This window comes from Cynocephalus volans, chromosome X (assembly GCF_027409185.1).
Source record: "Cynocephalus volans isolate mCynVol1 chromosome X, mCynVol1.pri, whole genome shotgun sequence".
NCBI classification, from domain to species: domain Eukaryota; kingdom Metazoa; phylum Chordata; class Mammalia; order Dermoptera; family Cynocephalidae; genus Cynocephalus; species Cynocephalus volans.
Genome location: NC_084478.1, coordinates 79684539 through 79697726, shown reverse-complemented (window position 1 = coordinate 79697726; position 13188 = coordinate 79684539). Strand labels below are relative to the sequence as shown.

Here is a 13188-nt window from a genome sequence, read left to right as displayed (position 1 = left end):
TATTTAGTCTATTCTGGTAGGAGGCTGAGGAGGACTTAATCAAACATAATTACAAAAAATCCTAGCCTATTCATCAATCGCAGCCACTATAGGATGAATAATAGCTATGTTCACATACAATCCCCCCATCATGATGTTAAATCTACTAGTTACTTACTATATTTCCAACAACTAATAACATAAAAACAAAATGACAGAAAATACAAAACAAGTGTTATTTTTACCAATGCTCGTAATTGCAATCAACACACTCTCCCACTGTCACCAATATCATTGATCCTAAAGTAGGAATTTAGGAATCAAGGGCTTTCAAAGCCCTAAATAAGTATCCTTTACTTAATTTCTGATTTTAAGGACTGCAAGACTATCTCATATCAACTGAATGCAAACCAATCACTTTAATTAAGCTACATCCTTGCTAGATTGGTGGGCTCCAACCCTATGAAAATTTAATTAACAGCTTAAAACCCTAGTCAACTGACTTCTCCCGCCATTGAGGGGGGAAAAAGGCAGGAGAAGCCCTGGCAGAATTGAAGCTGCTCCTTTGAGTTTACAATTTAATATGATTAATCACCTTGAGGCTTGGTAAAAATAGGATTTAACCTCTGTGTTTAGATTTACAGTCTAATGCTTACTCAGCCATTTTACCTTTTCTCTTTTAGCTCATACCTTATACCTGTGTTAATCAATTGATTATTCTCAACAAATCCTAAAGATATTAGCACATTATACTTATTATTTGGTGCTCGAGATGGTATAGTAGGAACTGCTCTAAATCTTCTAATCCTAGCTGAGCTCGGTCAGCCTGGGGCTCTCTTAGGTGATGACCAAATCTATAATGTTATTGTAGCCACCCATGCATTTGTAATAATCTTTTAAATAGTAATACCCGTTATAATTGGAGGATTCGACAACTGATTAGTTCCACTGATAATCGGAGCTGCAGACATAGCATTCCCCCGAGTAAATAATATAAGCTTCTGACTTCTTCCCCCACATTTTGTGCTTCTGCTTGCTTCCTCAATGGTGGAAGCTGGCACTGGAACTGGATGGACCATTTATCCACCTTTTGCCAGAAATCTTGCACATGCCAGAGCCTCTGTAGGTCTTGCAATTTTTTCCCTACATCTGACAGGTGTTTCTTCTATCTTAGGGGATATTAATTTTATTAGTACAATTATTAATATGAAACCTCCAGCTCTATCTCAATGTCAAACACCATTACTCATAGGATCAGTATTAATTACAACTGTACTCTTACTTCTCTCTCTTCCCCTTTTAGCAGCCGTCCTCACTGTACTATTAACAGACCTCACCTTAATACCACAGTTTTTGACCCAGCAGGGGAAGGAAACCCCATCTTACAGCAATACCTATTTTGATTTTTTGGTCATCCAGAAGACTATATTCTTATCTTACCTGGCTTTGGGCTAATTTCACATATTGTGATTTACTATTCTGGTTAAAAAGAACTATTTGATTATACAGGAATAGTGTGAGCTATAACATCAATTGGTTTCCTAGGTTTTACTATATGAGCCCATCATATGTTTACAGTAGGAATAGATGTTGATACTCAAGCATATTTCACATCAGCCACTGTAATTATTGCTATTCCTACAGGAGTAAAAGTATTCAGCTGATTAGCAACACTACGTGGAGGCAATATGAAATGATCTGCAGCCATATTATGGGCTTTAGGCTTCATCTTTCTATTTACTGTTGGAGACCTAACAGGAATTGCATTAGCTAATTCATTACTAGATATTGTCCTCCACGTACGTGTTATGTTGTAGCAAGCTTCCACTGTGTACTATTAGTAGGAGTAGGTTTTGCCATTATAGGGGGTTTTGTCCACTGATTCCCATTACTCTCAGGTTATACACTTAATTCAACCTAAGCTAAAATTCACTTCACAATACTTGTAGTTGTAAATTTAATGTTTTTTCCACATTTCCTTGGTCTGTCAGGTGATACTCTGATTACCCCGATGCATATACTACATGACACACTGTATCATCTATAGGATCTTTTATATCATTAACAGCAGTAATGTTAATAATTTTTATGATCTAAGAAGGCTTTGCCTCAAAACGAGAAGTCTCAGAAGTAGAACTTCCCGCTACAAACCTTGAATGACTATACGGCTGCCCTCTACCATATTACACATTTGAGGAGCCCACCTATGTGGAAACTTAGGACAAGAAAGGAAGGAATTGAACCCCGAAAAACTGGTCTTGAGCCAGCCCCATAACCATTATGACTTTCTCAACAAGGAAGATATTAGTAAAAATATTACATAACTTTGTCAAAGTTGATTTATAGGTTAGAGTCCTTTATTTATATCTTTATGGAATTCCCATTTCAGTTAGGTCTCCAAGATGCTACCACACCAATTATAGAACACCTACATTTCCACAACCATACTTTAATAATTGTATTCTTGATTAGCTCTTTAGTCCTCTACATCATCTCTCTAGTAATGTCAACTAAATTAACTTATATAAGTACTATAGATGCTAAAGAAGTGGAGACGGTAGGGGACTATTCTGCCCACTATTATCTTAATCCTAATTGCATTACCTTTTCTACGAATCTTATGTATAATAGATGAAATCAATAACCTTCTCTGACTGTTAAAACTATAGGCCACCAGTGATATTAAAGCTACAAATATACAGACTATGAAGACCTAAATTTTGACTCCTATATGATCCCCACTACAGATCTTAAACCAGGAGAACTCTGACTGCTATAAGTCAACAACCCAGTAGTTCTCCCAATAGAAATATCAATTCGCATATTGATTACATCTGAAAATGTATTACATTCATGAGCCATTCCATCACCAGGCTTAAAAACAGATGCAATCCCAGGATGCCTAAATCAAGCAACCTTAATATCTACATGGCCAGGCTTATACTATGGTTGATGCTCAGAGATTTGTGGTTCAAATCACAGTTTTATACCTATTATACTTGAGCTAGTCCCACTTAAACATTTCGAAAACTGATCAACATCAATATTATAATGTCATTGTGAAACTAAATAGCATTAATCTTTTATTTTTTTTAATGTTTATACTATTTTATTATATGCTGCTGCCAGTGTATATAAAATAATTACCCTTGTGAAATAGAAATTCATGAGAATTCAGAGAGGTAGATGTTAAGGACTGACAAAAGTAGAGGTTTGTATATTATGGCACATGTGTTATAGGGATAAGCTTTTGTACAGGCTTCAAATTTAGCTCTCTTTTGAATATTCACTGGTTCATGAGAAGTAGTTTTAGAAACCTTTGAAGATTCATTTTACTACAAAAAGGAACAGACTTTCTGAGGTCTGAAGGGATCTGTACTTGAAGACACTCCAGTCAGCAGGGGGTCATGCTGAGCATTCTGCAGACAGAATTGTTTCAAGTCTGCAGCTGCCTGGGAAGCCTTCACGTGGTTGAGCCCAGCCTCCAGCCGGAGCTGCTGAACCACTTCTTCATAGCAGCGATGCTGGAGGAACCAGACACGGTGTATGCTAGAGCTGGGCCAGTTTTCAGCATTAATCTTTTAAGTTGAAGAATGAAAGCACTAATCTTTCCACAATGAAAGGCCACAACCAGATACATCAACATGATTTATCATTTTATAATTTTAACACTCTTTATCTTATTCCAATTATAAGTTTCAAAATACATTTATTCTCCTCACCAAAAACTATTGAAATATGAAAACATGAGAAACCCCTTGAGAAATGAATGAAAATTTATTTTCCTCTTTCATTTCATAATAGGATTACCTATTCTTATACTAATTATTTTATTTTCAAATATATTATTTCTCTCTCCTTCCTGCCTAATTAATAGTTGGTTGAGCTCAATACAACCATGATTAATTCAACCTGCGTTAAAACAAATGATGATGGCACATAATATTAAAGGATGAACATGATCACTGATATTGATTTCACTCATTCTATTTATTGGCTATCCTTTTTTTTTTGGTGGCTGGCTAGTATGGGGATCCAAACCCTTGACCTTGGTATTATCAGCACCATACTTTCCCAAGTGAGCTAGCGACAGCTCTACAAATTTACAGACTACTGCCTTGTTCATTTACACCAACAACTCAATTATCTCTAAATTTAGGAATAGCTATTCCACTGTGAGCCAGAGCAGTTGTAGTGGATTGAGTTATGTCCCCCCAAAACTCATTGAAGCTTGAATTGTGTCTCCCAAGTTTTATGTATTAGAAACAATCCCCACTGTGACTATTAGGAGGGTGGGAAGTCCTATTATAGTAATTGCAAGGTGGAGCCTTGAAGAGGTGATTGGATTGTAGGACTGTGCAGTAGTGAATGGATTAAAAATGGGGATCAGGGGCGTGGTTCTGAGGGCTTTAAAAGAAGAGGAGAGTCTGTCTTGCTCTCTCTGTTTCCACCATCTTGCAGTGGGAGATCCCTGGGTCACTGTCACCACTACCAGATAGGCTTTGGACTTCTCGGCCCCAGAAACTGTAAGCAGTAAGTTTCATTTTTCTTTATAAATCACCCAGTTTCAGGTATTTTGTTATAAGTAGCAAAATGGACTAATACAGCAGTAATTACTGGTTTTTGCTACAAAAGTATCCTTAGCACACTTCTTACCACAAGGAACACCTGTCCCACTTATCCCAATATTAGTAATCATCGAAACTATTATTAACCTCTTTATTCAACCCATGGCCTTAGCTGTTTACAGCTGGCCATTCATTTATACATCTTAGTGGAGGGGCTACATAGATGTTTTTAACATCTATGAGGTTTACAACAGCCTCGATTACATTTATTATTCTAGTTTTACTTACTATTTTTGAATTTGCTGTAGCCCTAGTCCAAGCTTATGTGTTTACACTTTTAGTCTTTACCTACATGATAATACCTAATGACCCACCATATTCATGCATATTATACAGTAAACCCTACCCCCTGACCACTCACAGTAGCATTATCAGCCCTGTTAATGACATCTGGTCTAGTAATGTGATTCCACTTTAATTTAAACATCTTATTAACCCTAGGCCTTTTAACTAATATATTAACAGTATATCAGTGATGATGAGATGTAATCCAAGAGAGCACATTCCCAGGTCACACCAGACAACTACTGTTTAAAAAAAAGGCCTACACTATGGAATATTTTATACAGAAGTCTTAATATAGAAGACAGAAGACAGAATAATAATACAGAATATTATATATTATATTCTTAATAATAATACAGAAGTCTTTTTCTTTGCAGGCTTTTTTTTGAGCCTTCTACCATTCAAGCTTAGCCCCAACCCCAGAACTAGGGGGTTGCTGACCACCAACAGGCATTAATCCACTAAATCTAGAAGTTCCACTGCTTAATATATCAGTACTGTTAGCTCAAGAGTATCAATTACTTGAGCCCACTGCAGCCTAATAGAAGGAAATCACAAACATATATTCAAGCTGTCTTTATAACAATTTTATTAGGCATTTATTTTACATTATTACAAGCCTCAGAATATTTTGAAACATCTTTTACTGTTTCTGATGGTGTATATGGCTCAACATTCTTCATGGCAACAGGCGTCCATGGTCTACATGTAATTATTGGTTCCACTTTCCTCACAGTTTGTTTCCTACATCAAGTAAAGTTTCACTTTGTATCCAACATTACTTCGGCTTTGAAGCAGCAACATGATATTGACATTTTGTAGACATAGTATGACTATTCCTATATGTTTCTATTTATTGATGAGCATCTTATTCTTTTAGTGTTAATTAGTACAATTGACTTCCAATCAATTAGTTCTGGTCATAATCTGGAGAAGAATAATTAAGCTAATACTAACAATATCAATTAGTACATTATTGGCACTTCTACTTGTAGTTGTTGCCTTCTGGTTACCTCAATTAAATGTTTATACAGAAAAATCAAGCCCCTATGAATGCGGATTTGACCCAATAGGATCTGCACACCTACCATTTTCCACAAAATTCTTGCTAGCAGCTATTACATTTCTATTATTTGATCTAGAAATTGCCCTCCTGTTAGCATCACTATGGACATCCCAAACAAGTAACCTTAAATTTATGCTTACTATAGCATTAATTTTAATTTCTATTTTAGCTCTGGGTTTAGCATATGAATGAATCCAAAAAGGACTAGAATGAATCTAATATGGTAATTAGTTGAACTTAAAACAAATGAGTTTGACTCATTAAATTATATCTCATAATTACCAACATGCCTTCAATTTACATCAATATCTTAGCCTATATTACATCTCTTACAGGATTACTAATATATCGATCCCACTTGATATCCTCACTACTATGTTTAGAAGGCATAATATTATTACTATTCACATTAGGCACTCTCATAATCCTAAATATACATTTTATCCTAATCCTAATATACATTTTACCCTATCTACTATAATTCCTATTATTTTATTAGTATTTGCAGCCTGCAAAGCTGTGGTAGACCTAGCATTACTAGTAATAGTACTAGTAGTGCTAGTGTCAATAGTGTTGATACTTATGGTTTAGATTATGTACAAAACCTTAACCTCTTCCAGTGTTAAAAATGATCATTCAACAATTATACCAGTTACATGATATTCTAGTAAAAATATAATCTGAATTAACACAACCACCCATAGCCTACTAATTAGCTTCGTCACCCTATTTTTCATGAATCAGTACAATGACAATAGCTTAAACCTTTCACTAAATTTCTTCTCTGATACACTATCAGCTCTCCTGGCTACTTCCCCTAATAATTATAGCAAGTCAACACCATCTCTCCAAAGAATCTATTACATGAAAGAAACTATATATCCTAATACTGGTTTTCTTATTGATTTTTAAAATCAACATTCACTGCCATGTAACTAACTCTATTGTATATTTTATTTGAAGCAACATTAATTCCAACCTTAATTATCATTACTCGATGAGGTAGCCAGTCAGAATAGTTACAGGACTTTATTTTTTGCTTCATACATTTATTGGCTCCCTACCCCTGCGTGTAGCACTAATTTATATCCAGAATTCTACAGGTTGATTAAACTTTTTATTAACTTATCACTGAGCTCAAACATGTACATTTTCATGATCTACAAGACTAATATGACTAGCATGTATAATAGCATTCATAGTAAAAATATCACTGTATGACCTCGACCTCTGATTACCAAAAGCTCACATAGAAGCCCCCGTTGCTGGATCTATAGTTCTTGCAGCCATACTATAAAATTAAGAGATTGTGGCATAATATGAACTACTATAGATCCACTAACAAAATATAGTTTACCCTTTCCTTATATTATCTTTTTTTTTTGCAGCTGGCAGATACAGGGATCTGAACCCTTGCCTCCTTATACTATCTCTATGAGGAATAATTATAACAAGCTCTAACTGCTTATGCCAAACAGACTTAAAGTTGCTCATTGCCTATTCATCCATAAGTCATATAGCTGTAGTAATTGTAGCTATTCTTATTCAAACACTATGAAGTTTTTTTTTTTTAAAGGACTGAATTTTTTTTTTTTTTTTTTTTTTGGTGGATGCCTGGTTCAGGAATCCAACCTGTGACCTTGGTGTTATAAGACTGCACTCTAACCAGCTGAGCTATGTGGTCAGCCCACCATGAAGTTTCATAGGAGCCACAGCTCTAATAATTGCTCATGGACTCACATCATCCCTACTTTTTTGTCTCACAAACTCTAATTAACAAACGAATATATAGCCCTAAGAGCGTTAGCTCATGGACTACAAACCTGACTTCCTCTAATGGTAGCTTGATGGTTATTAGCTAGTTTAACTAACTTAGCTCTACCACCAATTGTCAACCTAATCAGAGAACTATTTGTAGTAATAGCATCTTTTTCATTATCAAATCTTACTATTATCTTAATGGGGCTTGACATATTAATCACAGCTTTATATTCCCTACTTATATGAATTATAACACAACAGGGAATTTTCACATATCACATCAACAATATTAAACCATCCTTCACATGAGAAAATTGCCTAATATTTATACATCTTCTACCCCTATTACTTCTATCACTCAGCCCCAAGATAATTCTGGGCTTCTCCTACTGTAAATATAGTTTAAATAAGACATTAGATTGTGAATCTAATAAAAGAAGTTTTAAACCCCTTATTTACCGAGAAAGAATGCAAGAACTGCTAACTCATGCTAACTCATATGTGAAAATTATGGATTTCTTAACTTTTAAAGGATAGTAGTAATTCATTGATCTAAGGAGCCAAAAAACTTGTGCATCTTCAAGTAATGCATTTATTCTCCTCTTCAATAGCAATTCCATTCGTTATCTTAACTCTACCTATCATTCTTACACTACCAGCCTTATACAAAGACACCTTCTACCCGCATTATGTAAAATCTTCAATCCAATATGCCTTCATAATTAGCCTAATCCCAACCCTAATATTTATTTACTCCAGACAAGAGATAATGATTTCAAAGTGACACTGAGTTACCATACAAACTCTTAAATTAACACTTAGTTTTAAATTAGATTACTCCTTAGTAATTTTTATGCCAGTAGCACTTTTCATTATATGACCAGCCATAGAATTCTCTCTATGATACATGCACTCAGACCAGAACATTAACCGATTCTTCAAGTATTTGCTCATATTCCTTATTACCATATGCTGTAGATTGGATGCCCCCCTGTATTAGTCTGTTTCTGTTACTTATAAAGAAAAATACCTGAAACTGGGTAATTTGTAAGAAAACAAAATTTACTGCTTACAGTTTCTGAGGCTGGGAAGTCCAAAGTCCAGGGAACACATCTGGTGAGAGCCTTGATGGTGGCAATAGAGACAGCAGAGTATCACATTGTGAAATGGTGGAGCAGAGAGGGAGAAAGACGGACTCTCCTCTTATTTTAAAACCCTCAGAACCACACCCCTGACCACCATGATTAATCCATTCACTACTGCAGTGTCCTACAATCCAATCACCTCTTCAAGGCTCCACCTTTCAATTACCATAATAGGATTTTTCACCCTCTTAACAGTCACTGTGGGGACTAAGTTTCTAATATATGAAACTTGGAGGACACAGTTCAAGCTTCAATGAGTTTGGGGGGGACATAATTCAATCCACTACACCCCCCAACCTCATTGAAGCTTAAATCTACACTGTAACTATTGAAGGTGTCACTGTGGACTCCCCAGACTCTGAAACTGTAAGCAATAAATTTTGTTTTCTTATAAATCACCCAATTCCAGGTATTTCTGTTATAAACAACAGAAATGGACTAATACAGAAAATTGGTACCAGAGAAGTGAGGTGTTGTTTACAACAAATACTTGAAAATGTGGAAGCGATTTTGGAATTGGGTGTTGAGAAGAGACTGGAGGAATTTGGAGGAACAGGCTAGAAAAAGCCTAGATGCTGGTGAAAGTTTAGAAGACAAGAAGACCAGGGAAAGTTTGGAATGTTTTAGAGACTGGTTAAATGGTGGTGACCAGACTGCTGGCAGAAACATAGACTGTAAAGACCATTCTAAGGAGGAGGTCTCAGATGTAAATGAGAAGGGACTTATTGGAAACTGGGGCAAAGATCATCTTTGCCATGAACTGGCAAGGAACTTGGCTGCATTGTATCCATGCCCTAGGACGTTATGGAAGTTAGAACTTAAGAGTTGTGAATCTGAGTATTTGGCAGAAGAAATTTTTAAGCAGCAAAGCATTCAGGAAGCCTCATGGCTACTTGTAACAGCCTACACTCACTTATGGTAGAAAAGGTGTGACATAAAGCCAGAATTTAAAAGGGAAGCAGAGCATAAAGATTTGGAAAGTTTGCAGCCTGGCTATATGGTAGAGAAGCAGAGAGCATTTTCAGGAGAAAAATCCAGTAGTGCTAAAAAGATTAGTGCAAAAGTAAGGGATTATCAAGAGAAGAAAGGCCCTGAAGGCACTGCAAAAGCCTCTGGGGCCAGCTCTTCCATTTCAGGCCCAAAGGCCTAAGAAGACAGAATAGTCTTGGGGAACAGGCATGAGGCACCCTCCTCGGGCTCACTGCCCAGGGCCACCTCAAGAATCTGCTTCCTGCACCAGCACCCTGGCTGCTTTGGCTGCTCCAGCTGTGGCTAAATTGGCCCCAGGTGTGGCTGGACCCGCAGCTTTGGAAAATACAAGCTGGAAGCCTTGGCAGCGTCCACGTGGTGTTAAGTCTGCAGGCTCACGGAATACCAGAGCTGTGGAGGCTTGGGAGCCTCCACCCTGATTTCAAAGGATGTATGGAAAAGCTTGGGGACCCAGGAAGAGATCTGTCACAGGGGCGGAGTCACCACAGACAGCCTTCACTAGAGCAGTGCCAAGCGGAAATGTGAGGGCAGAGTTGCAGCAGAAAAACCCCATCAGTGCCATGACTAGTGGAGCCGTGGGAGTGGGACCACCATGACGACCCCAGAATCGTGAAGCTACCAGCATGGAATGCCAGCCTGGGAGAGCTGAAGTGTGGCCTGAAACCAGGAAAGCCATAGGAGTGGTGCTGCCTGAGGACTTGGGGACCCAACCCCCACACCAGCATGCAGAGGATGCTGAATATGGAGTCAAAGTACATGATTCACCAGCTTTGAGATTTAATGCCTTCCCTGCTGGGTTTCGGACTTGTTTGGGACCTGTTACCCCTTTCTTTTGACCTATTTCTCCATTTTTTTTTTTTAAAGATGACCAATAAGGGGATCTCAACCCTTGGCTTGGTGTTGTCAGCACCACGCTCTCCCAAGTGAGCCACAGGCCGGCCCATATTTCTCCATTTTTGAATGGGAATATATACCCTATGTTTGTCCCACCATTGTATCTTGGTAGTAGATAACTTGTTTCGATTTCACAGATGGAACTTTGAACTTTGGACTTATGAGTTGAAACAAGTTAAAACTTTGAGGATGGAATGAATGTATTTGTATGTGAAAAGGACATGAATTTTGGGGGTCATGGATGGAGTACTGTAGATTGGATGCCCCCCCCCCCCAACCTCACTGAAACTCAGATCCCCACTGTAACTGCTGAGGGTGGGAAATCTTATTAGGGTGATTGAAAGGTGAATCCCTGAATTGGTGATTAGATTGTAAGATCATGCCATAGTGAATGGATTAATAATGGTGGTCAGGGGCATGGTTCTGGTGGTTTTAAAAAGAGTGAATGAGGAGGTCACTTTCCTTCCCTGCTCCACCATTTTCTGCCATGTGAGACCCCTGCATTGCTGTAAAGTCACCATCAAGAAGACCCTCAACAGATATGTTCCCTGAACTTTGGACTTCCCAGCCTCTGAAGCTGTACGCAATAAATTTCATTATATTAAAAATCACCCAGTTCCAGGTCCAGCCCGTGGCTCACTTGGGAGAGTGTGGTGCTGATAACTCCAAGGCCGTGGGTTCGGATCCCTATATAGGGATGGCCGGTTTGCTCACTTGGGAGAGCGTGGTGCTAACACCACCAAGTCAAGGGTTAAGATCCCCTTACTGGTCATGTTTAAAAAAAAAAAAAATCACCCAGTTCCAGGTATTTTATTATAAGCAACAGAAATGGACTAATATACCATATTAATTTTAGTCACCACTAACAACCTATTTCAACTCTTTATCCGATGGGAAGGAGTAGGCATTATATCATTTCTACTTATCGGATGATGATACAGCCAAACACTCGCAAAGACAGCAGCTCTTCCAGCAATCCTATATAACCGTATTGGGGATGTTGGATTTGTAATATCCATGGCATGATTCCTTATATTTAAACTCATGAGAATTTCAACAAGTATTCTTAATACCGATTCGAGTTTTCTCCCATTAATTGGACTGCTTTCAGTGGCAACTGGTAAATTTGCCCAATTTGGCTTACACCCATGACCACCCTCAGTAATAGAAGGTCCAACACTCATTTCAGCCCTACTCCACTGTAGCACCATAATAGTAGCAGGTGTTTTCCTATTAATCTGATTCTACCCATTTATAGAGAATAATAAAGTAATCCAAACACTCAGACTATGCTTAGGTGCTATTACCACACTATTTACAGCTATCTGCGCCTTAACACAAAATGACATTAAAAAAGATTATTGCATTTTCCACCTCAAGTAAACTAGGACTTAATAGTTACTATTGATATTAATCAACCACACCTAACATTTCTCCACATCTGCACTCACGCATTCTTTAAAGCTATGCTGTTTATATGCTCCGGATCTATTATTCATAACCTAAATGAGGAACAAGACATCCAAAAAACAGGAGGTCTTTTTAAAGCTATGCCCTCTACATCATCTTCCCTAATTATTGGAAGTCTGGCACTAACAAGTATACCATTCCTAACAAGATTTTATCCTAAAGATTTAATCATTGAGACCCTGAACACATCGTACACCAACACCTGAGCCCTATTGATCTCACTTATCGCCGCCTCACTTACAGCTGTCTACAATACTCAAATTATCTTCTTTGTACTCTTAAGACAACCTCACTTAACTCTGGTTAACATTATTGAAAACCCCTTCCTAATTAATTAAATGCTTAACAATTGGCAGTATCTTTGCTGGATTTATTATTTCCAACAATATTACTCCCATAAACAGTTCCCAAATGACTTATGCTACTTTACCTAAAACTTACAGCTCTCGCTATAACTATTTTAGGCTTTACTGTAGCACTGGAGCTAAACCTAAATACACAAAAACTCAAATTCATGTTTTCCTCATATCCACATAAATTTTATAACCATTTAGGCTTCTTCCCAATAATTATTCATCACCTATCATCATATCTTAACCTCTCTGCAAGTCAAAATACAGCCTCCCTAATACTAGGCTTAATATGACTAGAAAAAGTAACTCCAAAAAGCATTTCCCATGTTCAAATAATAGCCTTGGTGACTATCTAGAGATGGTCAAAAAGATTTAATCAAGCTTTATTTCTTCTCCTTTCTTATCTCAGTCTTATTAGCAGAGCTATTATCTAGTTCTCATGAGTAATCTCAGTAACAGTAAAAATACTGACAAATAGAGATCAACCAGCTACTACCATTCAGTATCCATAACGGTATAATGCAGCCACACCCATAGAATCTTCAAAAGAAGTCCTATTTCCTCACCTTCAAAAATTAATCACCTATATTTTTTAAATCAATAATTTCCATCTCATC

The 13188-nt window shown here is 37.3% G+C and overlaps 1 protein-coding gene and 1 pseudogene across 1 annotated transcript in view; one reads left to right on the top strand and one right to left on the bottom strand.

Moving 5' to 3' along the window:
* Positions 1 to 13188, top strand: part of TEX11 (testis expressed 11) — a 323127-nt gene that overhangs the window by 228287 nt on the left and 81652 nt on the right. The window lies entirely within an intron of this gene.
* Positions 3210 to 3625, bottom strand: LOC134367068 (guanine nucleotide-binding protein G(I)/G(S)/G(O) subunit gamma-5-like; annotated as a pseudogene).